Here is a 19,838-nt window from a genome sequence, read left to right on the forward strand (position 1 = left end):
TTAAAATGAAGCGGAAGTTTAGTATGTTGATGTAGGCTATTTTATAGGATCAAAATCCCAGGAAAAACTTACTGTGCGTTCACACCGAATGCCTCATTCACACCACCAACTCTGTAGCTGCCTGTCGCTCTGGGTGGTGACCTGCTGCAAACGCAGATCTGTGTAGGTCTACAGCATGGAGAATACAAACGGTCACTGAGCCAGCTGAGAGAGGATCATGTGAGCTCTACTGGTGCTCCTATTGGATGTCGCTCAAGAAAGCTGCTCTTCATTTGCATAAAGTTGAAGAATTCTCAACTTTGTTGTACACGCCCAGCCAACACCCAACGGTTGCTGTTGCTCGCGTAGACAGAGGTCGTCGGAAGTCGCTCACTCTTTGTTGAAACGAACGGATGCTTGTTGCTTTGCCACGAGTCGCTCATAGTGTGAATGAAGCTGAAGCCGGAGAAACCGTCAAAGTTTGCTCTGGCCAATCTAACGACAATGCAGTCTGCCTTTACTGCTATACCGACGAGAGCGTCAAAATTCCCTACATCGATCTCATATTTAAAGGGGCCATTGCACCATATCAGAAAATCAGTTACATTGCCACATACAAACATGCCTTGTAGTGTGAAATTCATTTAACTAGGGAAGATCAAGTTGTTGCGTGTTCTGTGACTTATCTAATATGTGTCCATATGTCTGAAATCCTCTAAAGCAGCAATCCTGTTTTGTATTGTTGTTATAGTTAGCATAAGACTCCTGCTTGTGGTGAGGGAGCAGGGCAGAGAGAGAACGAGGTCGGTGCTAAAGTGAGAACGAGAAGCTCCTGTGGCGCACACCAGCCTCGAGTTCCGAGGAGGAGCTATACATTAAAAGAGGAGGAGTGACGACAGAGGAGAACGAGAGAGGTCCAGACTTTGACCAGTTTATGTTGTGTTTGTTTTTAGTCTCCGTGAGGTGCTGCTGTCTGTTTGTTTGTGTTTTCTTTAATAAATTCTTTAAATTTTGTTGGTTCTCTGCCTCCACCTTCCCGACAGCCAGGAGGCCAATTAAAATCATTAGATTGGTTCCAAAAGCCAAGTTGAAAGGAGGAACACGGTGCCAGGAAGCCCTCGCCCCTGAGGGACGGCGCAGTTCCATCGAGTCGGATGAGCAGAATCTGCCTCTGGAGACGCTCGAGGCCAGCATGGCAAAGCGATGGGGGCTCACAGCCGGGTACCTGGATTCCAGGGCAGCCATTGCCTGCCAGCGAGGCAGAGTGAGAGGACATCCACCAAGGGGCATCCAGTGCCGTGACCAAGCACCGCAAACAAGGGTCTCTCAGCTGGTGATGGACCAAAACACAGCGTGTGTAGAGAACCGAGCATTACACTGCTTTAAAAAAAAAATAGTAAAGTAAAATAACATTAATGCACATCAGTAACTCGTCAGTAACTTTTTAAAATGTATGTCCTTGTAAGAAAACATCATAAATAATTGGAAATTCGTTTGTGACCGCAATAATCAAACCCTTGCAAACAACTGTGGTCAGAACCAAAGTTCACAGGACTGTGTTCTCTTGACTCCTCTCAAGCAGTGGATTTCTACATTCCAACTGCTTGCCACAGAACTGCGTCATAGCTCATTACCACAAAACTGACTTGATTATAACTCTCCTCGACACCCACACCGGTGAAGAAGCGTCACATCGCTGCTGGCACCCATTGAAAATAAGCGACTTTCGGCTACTTTGATGCTCTCGCCACTTTCATGTGAACAGTTATGAAAACAAACTGAGCAGTGGCTCAGTGGTAAGCACTGTCACAGCAAGAAGGTCACTGGTTTGAGTCTCAGCTGGCTCAGTTGACATTTCTATGTGGAGTTTGCATGTTCTCTCCGTGTTGGCGTGGGTTTCCTACCGGTGCTCCGGTTTCCCCAACAGTCCAAACACATGCGCTATTGGTGAATTGAATAAACTAAATTGGCCGTACTGTGTGTGTGAATGAGTGTGTATTAATGTTTTCCAGTACTGAGTTGTGGCTGGAAGGGCATTCGTTGTGTAAAACATACTGGATAAGTTGGCGGTTCATTCAACTGTGGTGACCCCTGATGAATAAAGGGATTAAGCCAAAGGAAAATGAATGAATAAAAATAAGTTGAAAGGAGAAGGGTGAAAACCAGTAACTATTGACTTTCATAGTAGGAAAGACAAATACCAGAGAAGTTAATGGCTACCAGTTTACAACATCCTTCAAAATACAGAAACTTGTGTTGTGTCAGTAGCTGATGACAGCATTTTCATTTTAGAGAGAACCGTCCCTTCTATAACTTCTATGTTATAAACCAAATCGAGAAACATCAACAAATATCTTGAACAAAAAGTACAACCAAAGGTCACATCCTAACCAAGTTCTGGAAGGTCAAAATCAGCCCAGTCTGCATTGTTCGCGTGAGGCCCACCTGTGGGGGAAATTCGGCTGTCAGCGAGACCCCTCACCCAGAGAGCCCATCGGAGGACAAAGAGACTCTGCAAGGTTACTCTGACTCTCTGTCTCTCTGTCTCTCTCTCTCTCTCTCTCTCTCTCTCTCTCTGAGTCTCTCTCTCAGGGGGAGGAGAGCGGCTGAGGCCCCCCGGGCACATTTCCTCCATCCCCATGAGGGCATTGACATTCAATTGCCCCTGTTTGCTCATTATCAGAGCAGCATGGAAGAGTCCAAAGCCATTTGTAGAGAAGATAAAACTCCCTGTTCCAGAGAGGGAGAGTCTGTAGACCACTGAAAACATCTCACTGTCTTACTGGTTTACACACATACTCTCTCTCACACACACACACACACACACACACACACACACACACACACACACACATTTCTATCTATATTAAAAACCTATCTTTTTAGTAAAGCAAACACTTAATGCAATGGTACTCCATGCATCTCGTTTAGATACACTATGAACAGCAGCTACACTAACTATTCTCTTTATTGTCTATTTCCACCTGGGGATACTTATCTAAAGGCCCTCAAAGATTATGCAACGCCACTGATGCGATCCAAGACCTGCGAAGAGATGATCCCAAGGTTTCCATAATCCAGGATCAGGCCGCATCCGGAGCAGCTGCTGTGGTGGTCATGGAGGAGTGGAGAGCAGGAAACTGATTCCTGTGAAGCTTCAGGCACAGCCGAGTCTTCGCTGATGTCCAGCATTCTCCAGTCTTCGGTGCCTAGACTGCAGCTCTGCACAAGACGTTTGGCCATAGAAGAAATGGTCGTGCCCATCTGAGTCTGGTTTCTCTCGAGGTTTTTTATCCTTCACTTTCGCCAATAGAAGTTTTTTTCTTGCCGCTGTCGCCACTAGCTTGCATGGTTCGGGGCTTGTGGAACTGCACATTGATGGATTTGCTCTTCAGTGTTTGAACTCTCAGCAGTGAATATTAAACCACACTAAACTGAACTGGACTTAAACTCTGAAAAATGGACTGACACTGTTTCAAGTCACTATAATCTTCTATGTGAAACTGCATTGAATTTTGTCTGTAGCGGAAACAAGCAATGTGACACAAGTGAGTAAGTATTCTGCCTGGGAAAATGTATACTGCCATTTAAGTTTTTTACAGGATATATAGATTTTTTTTGTAGTCTGCTTATTATACTTTTTCATATTTTTAAATTATTACAAATTCTAAATTACCAGATCAACCCAAAAATGTGAGACAGTTTTCTTTATTGTGAGGGTATAAGAAAAGCTCAGAATTGTAAGATGTTCAACCAGAAATGTGAGAAAAGGCTATGGTTGTTAAATACAACCTCAATATTATAAGATGTAAACTCAGAATTGTGAGAAAAAAGGTTATCATTTTAGGATATAAACTCAAAACTATCAGCTGTAAACTCTAAAATGTAAAAAAAAAATATCATGAATGTCATATTTGTGAGATATAAACTCAAACCATGACATGCAAACCAGAAAACGTGAGAAAAAGTCATGATTGTGAGATGAAAACTTAAAATTGCAAGATGTAAACTCGGAAATGTTAGAAAAAGCCATAACTCTGATATAAAGTTAAAATTACATCACTCAAAAAACTTTTTGGTGGTTATTCGAAATGCTTATTTAAAATGAACTGAAACAACACATTTCTGGTGATTTATTTTGGAACAATTTAATTGTTTTATGTGTAATCCATTTACATTTAAAGTTAACTTAATCCATATATGTTCAGAAAAACAAACAAAGAGAAAACGGAAGTCATTGCATTTGGGAACAGAGATGATATTCTCAAGGTGAATGCGTATTAGATGGACAATAACTATTGGCTAAAAATTGCAACAGCCATGGGAAAGGAAGAAAGTTTTTATATAAACTTTGGAAAAACCTGAGGAATAAGTTTGTTAAAGCCAAAAAGAGAGGCCATGGCAAAAATGGAGACCCATGTGGTTTTAATACACAATTACAGAATGTTTTTCCACCAGTTTACATGTATATATTACAAATATATATATTTATATACAAATTATACATTATATATTTATATTGTAATATATTAAATATTATATAATTATATATATATATATATATATATATATATATATATATATATATATATATATATATATATATATATATATAAATATTGAAAAGCCGCAGAAAATGAATGAATGATAGTCTACAGAACAAACCATGGTTATACAATAACTTGCCTAATTACCTCAAGTAGTCTAGTTAACCTAATTAACCTAGTTAAGCCTTTAAATGTCACTTTAAGCTGTATAGAAGTGTCTTGAATAATGTTTAGTTTAGTCAAACATTATTTACTGTCATAATGGCAAAGATAAAATAAATCAGTTATTAGTGATGAGTTATTAAAACTATTATGTTTAGAAATGTGTTAAAAAAATCCTTCCGTTAAACAGAAATTGGGGAAAAAATAAACAGGGGGGCTAATAATTCAGATTTCAACGGTATATGGCCATATATAAGATTTCTGTATGCATTAATGCTTATTTACTGAACACTACTGTCAGTAGACCTGCTCTTCCGCACAAAATACAACAGACATTTCACTAATGTGGCTGCACCTTATGCTTGAGACGACTGTATGAGGATACTTGTTTGGATGACACACTGAAACCATAAATATGCCATCAATGGTTGCACTAAACATATATTAAAAAGAGAGCTCATGTAATATGCCGATATTACATTCTAGTTTTTGATGTGTCACCTTACTTATTTGCAGTGTGGAGACGGTGATACTAGTGCACTTGGGCAGCACTGCAGTCCCAGACGTATTTCTCATCCCTCTGAGACACTGTCAGGCAGTCTTGTTGATCCACTCAGGGGAAATCTCAGCATACGCCACTGCAGATCAATGACTGCTGACTACACTGCTACACAAGTACCGTTTCATGACACTCTCATATCACTGACATCCTTTTGTTCTCTAGGTGTGTGTGTTTATATTTGAATGTCACTATAAATGCATTTATTAAAGTCTGCATGAACTGGAAGCTGCGATCATTTATTTTTTCTGTATTGTGATGCCGTTGCTAAAGAAATAGAATATTAAATAAGAAAACAGTAGGTGTGGCTTGTTTTTTTCTACTGTGAGCTGATTGGATGCATTTCATTCAGTAAGATCTAGAAAAGGGGTTGGGGAGAGTTATTACAACCTAACAGACACCTCCTGCTCACCATTTCTGTTTGTTGTCAAAACTGACAGCAGGAGGGGCGTGGTTAAGTATGTTAGCCACGCCAATTACCTCAGACTGATGTAATTTGAGAATTAAACTAAAAAAACAGGAAGTTTTCATTTCATTTGTACTTTAAACTCACCCTATTATGCTAGTCCTAGTTTTTTATTTTTATTTGGAAAGCTTCCTAATTTAATTTTTGGAGTCTCCTGCAATAGGTTTGCATCCACTCAAGGTCAAAAACACAACATTTTCAGAATAAATAATGCATAAAGAACTCAAATACTCATAATGTAGACCATAGGCTGGCCTGGAACTCTGCCAATTTGCTACAAATCTACGTAGAGTTGTTTAAGAAATACAACTAATTAAAGACAGCTTGTTTCAGGCAGTTCAGGAACAATTATTTCTTTTAGAAAGTACCCAGCAGACACCCTGATGTCAAAAATGCGAATTATTTTAGGTCAATTGACTAACTTATGTCAAAACGTCATCAGATTGCCATGTAACATTGGCTTCAAAAAACACATTTACAGGACTGTCCTATAATCAAATTTTGACGTGTTAACCACTGTCCGACGTTAGTATAAATGTATTGAAGGGGTACAAAATCCAATATACATTTGTCATTTGCAATTGAAGCGTACAGATGAAAAAACCTCATATATTAAAGTACTTGTTGTGTTGTTATTTTGGTGATAAAAGAGGCATCAATGTGTGGATGTCTAATGGATGTCAAGGTTTTAACATCAAATCGATTGCCATTTTTGATTGCCAATAATTTACAATAACTACACTCTATGAATCATCTACTAAGCATTAGTAAATGGATCATTTATTAAGCATTAACTCCACATTAATAGATGTTAGTCAGCAGTTTATAACTGCAGACACAAATGCTGTATTCTTGACTTATAAGCACATGTATAATGTAAAGTGGATAAAGGGAACGCAGAAGGAAAATGAACGAATGAACATTTTGAACAATCTGTGCAGTTCTTTTCATGTAAACGCACAGCTAATGTAGTTCCAGGCAGGTTTTGAGCACAGTAAAGTTACATATCTCTACGCTGAGTGATTGCAGTTATTTCACAGCTTTAGTGAAAACCAAGCCAAACTGAACAGTACATAACAATACTGATAACAGTATCAGAAATTAGTCCCACATACAGGAGCGATTTGAGGACAAAAACCCCAACAGGTGTACAACGTCATAGGACATTAATATTAGGTTAGATTTAACACAGCTTTTAAAAAGAACGCTGTAGTGACGAGTGTTTCCCAAAACCCGTAGTTTCTCTGTCGCAGATCCATTGTTTGAACCACATTAGTTATAACGTAAAACGCCCATAATGATGCTCTAAACAGGGTGGTTTAACAACTTCTTTAGAAAAGAACCCCATAATTTCTTTGTGCAAATTATATTGTTTTACACGCACACGCATTTACAAAAAACATGCTCTGTCTTTTCATATTAATTGAAATACATGTAAACAGCACATATAGAGCTTGTGTTTCCTTTACAGATATTATTGAGAACATTGCATATTCTATTCTAAAACATAAAATCACTTATAAAAGCTAACACGTATTCTAATCTCATATATAAATCATATAAATTAATAAATAATAAGGATATTTATTAAAAAATGAAATGTTCATTCATTCATTCATTTTCTTGTCGGCTTAGTCCCTTTATTAGTCGGGGGTCGCCACAGCGGAATGAACCGCCAACTTATCAGACACGTTTTTACGCAACCCATCTCTGGGAAACATCCACACACATACACTACGGACAATTTAGCCTTCCTAATTCACCTGTACCGCATGTCTTTGGAATGTGGGGTAAACCGGAGCACCTGAAGCAAACCCATGCGAATGCAGGGAGAACACAGGGAACACAGGGAGAACTCCACACAGAAACGCCAACTGAGCTGAGGTTCCAACCAGGGACCCAGCGACCTTCTTCCTGTGAGGTGACAGCACTACCTACTAACCCCCCCCAGATTGTCATTTCCAAACAAAATTTAACGTCTGATCTCTGAAATGAAATGTAATGTAATGTGTATTTATATAGTGCATTTATTGTGTAAGACCATACACCCAAAGCGCTTCACAATCATGAGGGGGATCTCTCCACACCACCACCAGTGTGCAGCATCCACGTGGATGATGCGACGGCTGCCACAGGACAACAGCGCCAGTGCGCTCACCACACACCAGCTATTGGTGGAGTGGAGAGACGGTGATAGAGCCAATTCGATGAAAGTGGATGATTTGGAGGCCATGATCGTATGGGCCGATAGAGGGACTTTGGCCAGGACACCGTGGTTATACCCCTGCTCTGTCACGAGAAGTGCCATGGGATTTTTAATGACCACAGAGAGTCAGGACCTCGGTTTAACGTCTTATCCGAAAGACGGCGCCCACTGACAGTATAGTGTCCCCTTCACTTTTACTGGGGCATTAGGACTCACATAGACCACAGGTTGAGCGCCCCCTGCTGGCCTCACTAACACCACTTCCAACAGCAACCTAGTGTTCCATAGTGGTCTCCCATCCAGGTACTGACCAGGCTCAGCCCTGCTTAGCTTCAGTGAGTAACCGGTCTTGGGCTGCAGGGTGATATGGCTGTGGCCACTATATTATGAAATATGAAATATTTCAGAACTTTTACATTCACATCCTACATGAATGCTACAGTTTTATGTGAAGAAAAAAAACTACAGCTGAACATGACTAGTCTAGGTGTGCATTATAGATTAAATAGCGGATATATGGTGGAATGCATTGCACAGACAGAGACAAATGGATTTTAAATGAGCCAGATCAACCTTGTGCTCCAGTCAATAGCAGCTGTGACCCTTCATAGTGTGAAAGCGATGCCCTATTTGACCCCTCGTTGCCCCACTGTTATCTGCGTCTGGCAAACTAATTTAGCCTCTACTGTGAAGTCCATGTGCAGTTTATAAAAAACATGTCAGGATACGAAATGTCAGCAGCATCTGCTCGTACGCAAATATTGTGCTATTAAAAAAGACGTTTGTAGCTCAACTATAATTTATGCTGCGAGCAGATCAAATGTTGATGTAAGGATGACCTCTACGCGGCCGTCTGTGATTAAACAGTTTCTAAGCGCTGAAAGCAAATTATGGAGAGCAGAGAGATAAAATATTCAGTCTGACCTTCAGATGGCCCTGAAACCCAATCTCCTCTGAATAATCTACGGGTCACTAACTTTGTCCTTCACACTGTGAAAATCTCACCCGCCCCTCGCGCACGCTCTCCTCTCTCGCTGTCTCGCTCTGTCTCTCTGTATTTATCTTCCTCCTTGGCCTTTACAAAGAGAGAGTTCATCCAGAAATGAAGGTTCTGTCATTATTTACTGACATGCATGATCTTCATTCTTCTGTGAAACACCAGGAGATATTTTGAGGTATGTTCAAGCAAGAAATGTACATCATTCATTAATTTTCCTTCGGCTCAGTCCCTTATTTATCACAGCAAATTAACCGCCAACCTATCCAGCATATGTTTTACGCAGCGGATGCCCTTCCAGCTGCAACCCAGTACTGGAAACATCCACTCTCAAAATCACACACACTCATACTCTACGGCCAATTTAGTTTACCTAATTCTCCTATAGCGCATGTGTTTGGACTGTGGGGGAAACCGGGGCACCTGGAGGAAACCCATGCCAACACGGGGAGAACATGCAAACTCCACACTGAAATGACAACTGACCCTGTCGTGACTTGAACCAGAAACCATATTGCTGTGAGGCGACATTGCTAACCACTGAGCCACCATGCTACCATTAAAACATTATGATAGTAGTTAGCATTACTCACATGCTATAATACAATTCTCTGTAGAAATAAAAAAGATTTCTGAGAAGATAAGGAGTCAAATTGTCAAAAATAACTTCAGTCTAATGCTTTTGTACACAAAAATGTGTTGCAGTATATGCCTTAAAATCGAATGTAATTCTGCACTCATTCAGCTTCATTATACCTCAGCACATTAGCCTCAATTCATGTAAAATTGTGATTATTATTATTTTGATTATAGTTTATTCATGTGAAGATGTAATCCTAAGGAGACTAATAATATTGACTTCAAAATTCACTAAAAACAAATAAAAAGGTAGTTTTGAGACATCATAATAGAATTACTGTTACCTACATTCTAAATTATAATTCTCTGTAGAAATCAGAAACAATTCTGTGTAGATTTGAGTCGTCAGAAATTACAATAAATTGACTGTCAGTCTAAGACTTTTGTACATTAAAATGCATTTTAATATATTATTTTTTTATTTCAATTAATTTTATTCAATTTTATTTCTTTATCCAATCATGTAATTCTGCACTCGTTTAGCTTTATTTTACATTAGCACATTAGCCTAAATTCATGTGAAATTTGGATTATTATTACTCTGACTATTGTATAATCCTGTGAACATGTAATGCAATTTTTATAGGGGATAATAAGTTTATATTGACTTTAGAAATCATGTATATAAATCAATAAATCAATAAAAACTGCTTTTATACAAGCCATACTAAAATGATTAAGACTTTCTCCAAAATAAAAGCATATGCATTATAGAAAATACTGTGAAAAATGTCCCGGTTTGTTTAAACATCACTTGGGAATTTAATTTAAATTTTTGCCTTCAACTGTATATTATAATAAAAAATAAATAAAAATAATAAATAAAATAAACACAAATGACAAAATACAGAAACTGTTCATTAAATTACATCATAAATTATCTTCAAGGATAACACAGTCTTAACAGAAAAATACACTTCATTGAACATGTGAATAGACACTTACATACTATATAACTACAGGTTAAATATGCTGATAAATAATCAGAGTTGGGTGTAACGCGATATTTTTGCAGTGTATATATAATAATATAACTTAAGTGTTAAAGCTATCAGTTACTCACTAATGAGTTAAAGTAAATGATAAAGTTATGGTAACTAATAACTTTAACTTCTCCAAAATTGACTGTAACCTTTTGTAAAGCTGCTTTAAAGCAATTCATTCATTCATTTTCTTTTCGGCTTAGTCCCGTTTTTACACTACAGACAATTTAGCCTACCCAATTCACCTGTACCACATGTCTTTGGACTTTGGGGGAAACCGAAGCACCCAGAGGAAACCTACGCGAACGCAGGAAGAACATGCAAACTCCACACAGAAACGCCAACTAACCTGGCCGAGGCTCGAACCAGCGACCTTCTTGCTTTGAGGCGACAGCACTACCTACTGTGCCACTGCGTCGCCCTTTGAATCAATTATTATTGTCAAAAGTACTATATAGATAAACTTGAATTGAATAGGATTTTTGAAAATGAATAATTAATAATAATTCCTTACATTTATATAGCGCTTTTCTGGACACTGGACACATTTTTTGGGGGGGGCTAACCTCCTCATACACCAGTGTGAAGCATTCACCAGGATGACATGACCGCAGCCATATTGCACCAGACCGCACACCACAAACCAGCTGATTAGGGGAGACAGAGTAATGAAGCCAATTTTGAAATGGGGATAGTTAGGAGGCCATGACTCACAGAAGCCAGCGGGCAAATTTGACCAGGATGCCGGGGTTAAACCCCTACTCTTTGGGATTTTTAATGACCACAGTGAGACAGGACATCAGGTTAACATTTCATGCAAAAGACAGCGCTCACTGAGCAGTATAGAGTCCACATAAATATACTGGGGCGTTGGGACCCACACAGACTGCAGGTTGAGCGCCCCCTATTGGTGTCATTGACATCAGTTCCAGAAGCAACCTTTCCCATGTCGTCTCCCATTAAGGTACAGACTGAGCGAGCCCTGCTTAGCTTCAGTGGGCGACCATGTGAGAGTTGCAGAGAGCTAGCTAAATTTTTTATGAACAGTAGGTTAGGGTGAGATAAGTGCAACAATAATTAAACGATAAATATGAGGGAGCCATTTAAAAATAACCAGTTCAAAGAAATGAATGGCACACTTTTCCAGCGCTACATGAGAACTATTTAGACGAGCACATTTTCAGGTTCCCTCATTACTGCAGTCAGACCAGCGTCCAGCAGAAATGTCCCGCAGAAATGTCCTGCCAGGTGTGTGCAGCTTCTGATGCACGTACCGGCTACAAACCCTCTGCATCTGCTTTAAAATCCTGATGTTTCAGCAGCTTTGAGACATCAGTTATGCAGTGTATGATTACAGAGTGGCACGAGGCCAGCGGAAACGCTGAGGCCATCCTGACGCAGACGGGAACTACACGGTGACATTTGAGTCCATCTAATAAACACCTGTGAGGAATAGTATCATGAATTAGTCATTATATTGGAGACTGGCAAAGTCATATGGATGTATTTGCCTTGACTTACCTAGTCCAAGGGTAAGTAAACATATTTAATCTTTAGTGAGCGTCTCAGTGCCATATGGAAGCCAGGGCCTGTTTTATCTAATCTTCAGACAAACCCCACCTGCTGGGGTCGGCCAGGGTGATTCAATCATAGTACTACAGTATAACAGTTACAGCAAACAAGGATGCGTGAGGAGACCACAACTCTAGTTTAAAAGAGCACAGAGGCATTTATATTGCCAATAACATCTGGAAAGAAATAGTGCAGATGCTGCAAAAAGATGAGTGTCCGGTAAACACAGGTTGACAGGTTATCAATGGATCCTAGAGTGTGTGTGTGTGTGTGTGTGTGTGTGTGTGTGTGTGTGTGTGTGTGTGTGTGTGTGTGTGTGTGTGTGTGTGTGTGTGTGAAAAGCCTAACAAGGTGGCGATGTGCAACTTTATGCTTCTGACACTCGCTTTGCACAGAAGTTATACTTATGCTTGTTTCCTCATGTAAGCTTTTCCTCTTCTGTTTAACACAGCAAACAAATACTTGTCATGATATGAACAACATAGGCTCATTCTGAAAACGTAGTCCTATATACATATCTGGAGATTGTGAATTATGTATGTATGGCTGCATTTCGGCTTTAAAATAAACAACACAGAGTGGTATGATGCCGTTCCTTGTCGCAATAACCAGCTGACTGCTTACCTACATATTGATGGCTTCCCCGCTGTTACCAGTTTGCCCAGTAGCTCACCATGTACGTCGCCGGATTTGAGACACAGAGAGGAGTTGACCACGACGAAGTTCGAGTCTGGTGAAAAAAAGTTCCAAAAACCAGGTAAGACAAATACAAAAGCCAAAAATAAAGGAAACAAGTCAATAACAGGGTGAGAATGTGGCAAAATCTGAAAACGTGGTAAAAATCAGGCAACGCCTTTTTTCTGTATTGCTTTTTAAAACTGTTGGTTGGGTTTAGGGAAGGCTATGGATGCTGGTCAATCCGTGTTTTTGAAAACACTATTGGTTGGGTTTAAGGAAGGAGGGTAGGTCAGTCGATCGATCAGTCAGTCACGCGACTGGATTTACACGAGAACAGCAGGCGCAAAAGGCACTGGCTGGAGAAATTTGTATATCAAAAAGCATACACAGTGGCCTCTGGCGGAATAGAAAAAAAAAACTGCAAAAAAAAAAAAAAAATAAGTAGGAACTGGAATATATTTGGCACTCTCCATAATTGTATATAGAGGTACATTTTCAGAAAGAGCCTGGATTGGAACTATCTAAGACGCAATCTGAGAGAATTGCCGATTCAACTAGTGGAAATCTTGCAGGAGCACCCATGTCTGTTTGACATGTCACCTGAAAAAGAAAATAGTTTGAGAGAAATTGCTATTTCCCTTCAAAAGCCAGGTGAATGGAACCAATGGTACCCTTTTGGTGGGTGTGGTGTATGAGAAAAAGTTTCAGTCGACGTCATTCTCGCTCAAGGAAATGTCAAACCAGCACATGTAACCTCTGTTAGAGAGTAATTCCCAGTTCATTCCTAGTTCATAACAGTCCAGAAGGTGATGATAATACTTAAACATGGCAGTTTGTTTCTGTTTAAGGTTGCTGAAAGAATCATTCGCTCCTTTAATTTTTCACATGTCACTTTTGTTTGTCAGTTTCTGAAAGGATCGGGTGTCAGAAGCATTTCCATAATTGCATGCACATTATTGTCATCAGCTCAAGGCGTTAATTATTTCAAATAATGACACGCGGCGAACGCACGCGAGATAGCGAAACCACCTGCGCTTTGACAGCCTTGTAAAAAACTATGGGGCACAGGGTGTTCTTGGCTTTGTTTCTGTTCAAGATGATGACAAGGTTTGTTTGAGCTTGGGTCGACCATGGCTCCTTATTACATGTATACATTATTACAGTGTGATATCTTGGCTGTGTATTTAAAACATGGCGGTTCCTTTGTTTTCATTCTGGCTTGCTGCACGAGCTAGTGACAAATCTCTGTAAACCAATAGCGTTCAGTTGCGCGTCTAGCTCCACCTTTTGGTACCCTTTTGTTGTGCACCTTTGCAAAGGGTACCCAAAAAGTGGTATGTTCGCTTTTAGGTACCTTTTGACATTGGAAACGGCCATAAAAGCATACCTAACCGTACCGTACCACTCAGTACAAAAAAAAGTACAAAAATGTAGCTTTTAGGTAAAAAAGTACGCCTTTTGAAAAGACACAACGTGATAGCTTTTGTACCTTTAGGCTGTTGTCACATTGGACGTTTCTCCCCATAGACTTCCATTCATAGTCACGCAAATACCTCATACCGGAAACGCAAGCTCATGCGTCAAGTTTCAGTGGTCGCTGCGGTGCAAAGTTTAATTTTGGTTAACTCTGACTTGCGAAATCGCATCACTTGACTGCGTGAGACCAATCAAGTATCAAAACATGACCTCTCTGAACAGAAATTTAAACCTTGGAGCAATCGCTGACTTTTTTTAATGTCTAATAATCTTGTTGAATCCCGCCCTTTTTTGCAGCGCCGCACAGCAGAATTTCGCAGGCTCAAACTCTAGTGTGACTGCTGCTTTACGTCTGAGGTACAAAATTAACCACTCAGATATAACAACTGGCTAGCGATAATAGTGAATTATTGGCAGTTAACACCAGCAACTGTGCTTTCCGTCCTAGTGTGAATTGCTGGCTCATTTCCATCTCATTGGCTGCCATTCTTTAAAGCGTGACGTTTGACACTCACACCTCACGCAGATGGGATTGGTGTGTGATCCAGAGAGGCTCGCAGCTGTACACTGATAACTTCAATGATCATCATTTGTTGGCACAGCGCTTCATTATCAACCCCGGCCAAATCTGTGAAGTTAGCATACATGCCATAAACGCCCCGCATCATCGAATGCCACTAAACATCTCACATCAATGTCGTTCCTGAATAATTCATGAGGTGTTCATGTTTGTATTCTGAGAGGGCACAGAAATCGAGCATATGTCCTGCGTCGTGAACGTGATAGAAACTGGATCCCTGTTATGAACCAACTCCAGAGTAAGATTCTGTCTGCATCAAATTTTCTTGTTGCAGTTAATTGCTAAAGCTTTTATCATGGTATATACGGTATTATGCTGATATTGATCCAATCTGAAAAAAGATTACTTTAGCAGGTATAATAGCCAAACAAATACTTAGTGTATTGCTTATTTTACATGCATATTCAGAGTAAACAAATTCATTCATTCTTTTCCTTGGGCGTAGTCTCTATTTCAGAGGTCGCCACAGCAGAATGAACCGCCAATTGTTCCACTATATGTTTTAAATAGCGGACACAACTGCTTGAGAAACACCCATACACACTCACACACTACGGATAATATAATTAATTCAATTCACCTGTACCACATGTGTTTGGATTGCGGCTGAAACCGGAGCACCCAGAGGAAACCCACGCCATCATAGGGAGAACATACAAACTCCACACAGAAATGCCATCTGACCCAGCTGGGACCCCAACCTTCTTGCTGTGGGGCGACATTTCTAACCACTGAGCCACCAAGCTTCCCCTGAGAAAACAAAAGATTTTTTTATTAAAGAAATTAAATTACAAAAGGATAATAAAGTACAACAGGAAACGGTCTTATTTGGTAAACTTTAGTTAATGCATTAAAATTAACATAAATAGCCAGATCATAGTTATATGTGAAGCAAAAATACAACAGACTTTTATGATTCACTAATTCCATAATAAAACTATTGTAATTTTATTGCATTAAAAGAGATTAGGTTAACATCACCTAACAAACGTTTTGTAGTTGTCATTACATTGCCTTTAGTTAAATTGACTGGTGTTACAAACTGAGCCTGTAGAGAGTTAATAAACAAAAGGCCTACTGCAAAAATAGTCACAGAATTTTCAATGCTGTTGGTCACATTAACATGGAAATAGTTTGAAAAGAAATCAAAACTGAAAAAAAAGTCTTTGTTATGGACACCACTGCCACAACAAGTGTCTTAGGCCCCGTTTACTCTAATGCGTTTTAGTTTTAAAACGCATAAGTTTTGCTACGGTTAAGCCATCCATCCACACTACACCTGAGTTTTCGAGCGCTGAAAACGGAGTGTTTTGAAAATGCTGGAGAGGCCGTTTTCATTCTAAAACGCTGCTGCTCCGTCTCAGTGTAAATGGGGTAAAACGAAGACATCTGAAATCGGAGGCGGGGCTGCCGACATTCGCCTCAATGATTGGGGCTCTTCCTCAATATTAAGTATCCTACACACAGTTTAGTCTCGCATCCTCTCCCTGTAAGTTCAGACTTCGCAAGTTTAATATGAAAAACAGACCCTCGAGTACATGTCCGGTAAATCTTTACTTTTTCAACAATAAAATGAAAACATGATTTAAGGAACTGCTATTTTCATTTTGATATTAACAACTTAACAGACAGCAGAAATGCTGAGGCGTCGTGCTGCATCTTCACTGTATGCATATTCATAATAAAACAGAGCCTATATAACATCACTGCCTCCTTCCTTTATAGGAAATAAAGGCAAGCGATCAGTCAATATACAGAATGTACGTGGTTCCATTAATTATTCACTTATCTTTGCGCTCAGCCAAAACACGTTACCTGTGAACAAGAAATCAATTCAAAAGACCAAAGTCAGGGAATATGTCATTAGATATAGACAACAAGATGAATGAAATATCCCGTTTAGCAAATATAGTGTCATAAGATCCAGCGGGAGATGCTTGATGAGCAGTCCGACAAGCTCAGCTCTCATCTGGGTAGATGTGCTGCAGCGCTAGTGTGGACGCGGATCGTTTTCATTCTAAAACGCCGTTTTTAAACTAAAACACACTAGTGTAAACGGGGCCTTAGGCACAATTCCAATTCTACCCCTTAGCCCTATCCCTCGTTTTGCGCATTGTTGTGAATTATTCAGAATTTTTACAACAAACAAACACATTTTAATACACTTATAACGGTGTTTGTGTTTTACCGTCATGCTTTGAAAAAAAAAAAACACTAACATAAAGAACGCTACATTTTGCAATCAACAATTCATAATAATAACTCCTGTACAGCAGTCCCACAACATTCCGACACTCGAATACCCTGTCAGAAAAGTCTAGTGGCTGAGAATGAGCTTTTTACAGCGTCTGCTATAATGCTAATGTTGTTTTCGTGTGTTTACATAGATGAATATGGCCGCTGTGTAAATGCACTGTATTACCATCTTATTGCCACATTAGATTGTTACGATAATATATACCTTCAGTGATTTCCTGAAGATAAATACTAAAAAATAAAGCAGCTGGAATAACCCCAGCAGTCGCCATCATCTGATCTCATATGAAGCAAGAGATCGCGATGGCATATGATGAAGTGTGCAGGTGCTGTAGTGCTGTCCTAATTCTTAGGGGTAAATTTTGAAGCCCTTCCCCTTCACACTCGGTTTTAAGGGCCAAGGGAAAGGGGTACAAAAATAAAATTGGGATTGCGTCTTAATATACTTGAAAGGCAGTTTGAAAAGTTTAAATAATCATTTACTGTATTTTGAAATGCCCATGATATCAATATTGTGCATGTTAATTATCCTGATTCATTAAATGTCGTTTTTGTCCACTTTAAATGCAATAGCATTATTAACACACTCAGATACTTTAACAACGCTTCTTAACCAATTTCCTGGAGGACCATCACCTCTGCACATTTTCCATGTCTCCTTAACCAATCACACCTGATTCAGATCATCAGCTCATTAGCAGAAACACCTTCAATGGGTGTGACAGATAAAGGAGACATCCGAAACATGCAGTGTTGGTGGTCCTCCTGGAACGTGGTTGAGAAGCACTGCTTTACCAGACAAATGCACCAGTTTCGCACATTTGCATCAGATACTTTCTGACATTCGCTCCATATCGCTAAACACACACAAACAAAAAAACATACATTGTGCATTTATGAAGTGTGATTCACACAGGTGAGTGGGCTTGACGAACCACCTGTAAAAGTACTCTTTTCTCTATAAAAAAACAAAACACACCTTACTTTAGCACTTAATTCTCTGAGTACAAACAGTTCCTGAATTGGTTCGGTTTGGTACGCTTATCCTCTCTCGGCTGTAATGCTTCTTTTAACGTGTCACCCACTGTACGTACTGTAATTTAGTGATTTGGTTTTGATTTTTCCTAATTCCATCCTTCCAACAAACCTATGCAAACTGCAAATTTCTGGAGCTATAGTCATTTGCATGGATCTTGTCTGTGTTCTAATCCCTGATATGCCTTATTCCTCTCTAATGATACAACATTCACTTTAAATGATTCAAAACAAAAAGAATAAAGTTATCTCTCATATTTAGGGCTGTATTTTAATGATGTAAGTGCAAAGTCTAAAGCAAGCGAGTGACTGAATCTACTTTTGCTATTTGGCTAAATATGCTCTGCACCCTTATGCATGGTTTAACAGGGTTGTGCTTATTCTCTTAATGAGTTATGGGTATGTTTTAAGAACAACATGCATTAAACCAATCAGAGTCTCATCTCCCATTCCCTTTAGAGTCAAGTGGATCCCAACATGGCACATTTGCTATTTACATGGTGGACTTTATAAGTGGAAACACTGAACATTAGTGTCCCCTGCATCATTAGAAAGAAAACAGTTAAACCAGTGTTTCTCAACTGGTGGGTCGGAGTGTGTGGTCAAAAAAAACTAAAGTTAAAATTTTTACTTATTTTGTTTATCCCGCACTTTTATTTTAAAATGCGTGCGCGACAACCCTACCGTTTGACATGTGAAATTTAATTCAATTATTGCAAAAAATATGTCTAAGCGCAAGTACGACCCCGAATATTTAAAGGATGGATATGTTGTAAGTCTTGGTGAACTTCTTATGTTAACAAATAAATACAAATTAAGTATAATTCCTAAAATTGTATTATAGTTCCTAAAAATTTGGGTCGCGGCTTGATGACCATGTAAAAATGTGGGTCACATGGCCAAACCAGTAGAGAACCCCTGAGTTAAACAGAGCATCTGCAGCACTAGAATAAAGAACTAGCCTCCTCCATTCAGCCTCTTTACTTTTACTTTTTTCTCCTTTACTTTTGTGGATAAGGAAACGGTGCTGTAAGCACTTCACTGAAGACATCCATCAGTCTACATATTTAATTTAGTCTGTTAAGCACAAAGATTTGTTTAAATTCAGTTCTAATTTCCAGCAAATTAATAAATAAACAATAATAATGAAGTGTGGTCAAAACAACCACACTTACTGTATATCCAAACACACGTCCTGTTCTTATGCCCCATATGGTGATGCAGACGTTTTCAAAACCTGACAGGTGGACAAATCTACACTTGTTTTTATTAAAACAAATAAGCATATAATAAATAATACTGCTAATAATAATAATAACATTATTCAAATGCAGATTGTTATGAATAAACTGAAAACAGCCCCCCTGAGGCATGGAGGCAGTGGTTTTCATAATTATGTAGAAAATAATGATTTTTGTAACATTTTAATACTTAAATTTTTTATGTAAAGATGTTTGTGTATTGCTGTACATCCTGTGTGTATTAAACAATGTGTTTAGACCTGGATGGGTGCACAACTAACACGCTCTGCACTGGACTTTAGACCAGCTTTTAGCTGGTCAATGGCACGGTCTACTTCAGTTCCTCAAAATAGCAACGTGCCAACAATGTGCCTTAATACACTTCCTTTATAGACCAGCACTCTCATGAGTCCACAAACTGGCGCAAATGGATTTGCTATTTAAACAACATGGCGCAAAATG

The 19,838-nt window shown here is 39.2% G+C and overlaps 1 long non-coding RNA gene across 5 annotated transcripts in view; it reads right to left on the reverse strand.

The window, feature by feature from the left end:
* LOC141376441 (uncharacterized) overlaps positions 1-19,838 on the reverse strand; it is a 110,323-nt gene that overhangs the window by 12,679 nt on the left and 77,806 nt on the right. For 4 of the 5 annotated variants that reach the window (XR_012386511.1, XR_012386510.1, XR_012386513.1 and 1 more), the window contains 2 exons: positions 15,425-15,594; positions 12,735-12,840 (listed from right to left, as the gene is read on the reverse strand). This is a non-coding gene — a long non-coding RNA (uncharacterized lncRNA). Of the gene's footprint in view, positions 1-9,028; positions 10,512-11,182; positions 11,982-12,059; positions 12,841-15,424; positions 15,595-19,838 lie in introns of those variants that run through there. The other variant, XR_012386514.1, reaches the window with a different exon arrangement.

Source organism: Danio rerio, chromosome 10 (assembly GCF_049306965.1).
Source record: "Danio rerio strain Tuebingen ecotype United States chromosome 10, GRCz12tu, whole genome shotgun sequence".
In the NCBI taxonomy this organism is placed as follows: Eukaryota; Metazoa; Chordata; class Actinopteri; order Cypriniformes; family Danionidae; genus Danio; species Danio rerio.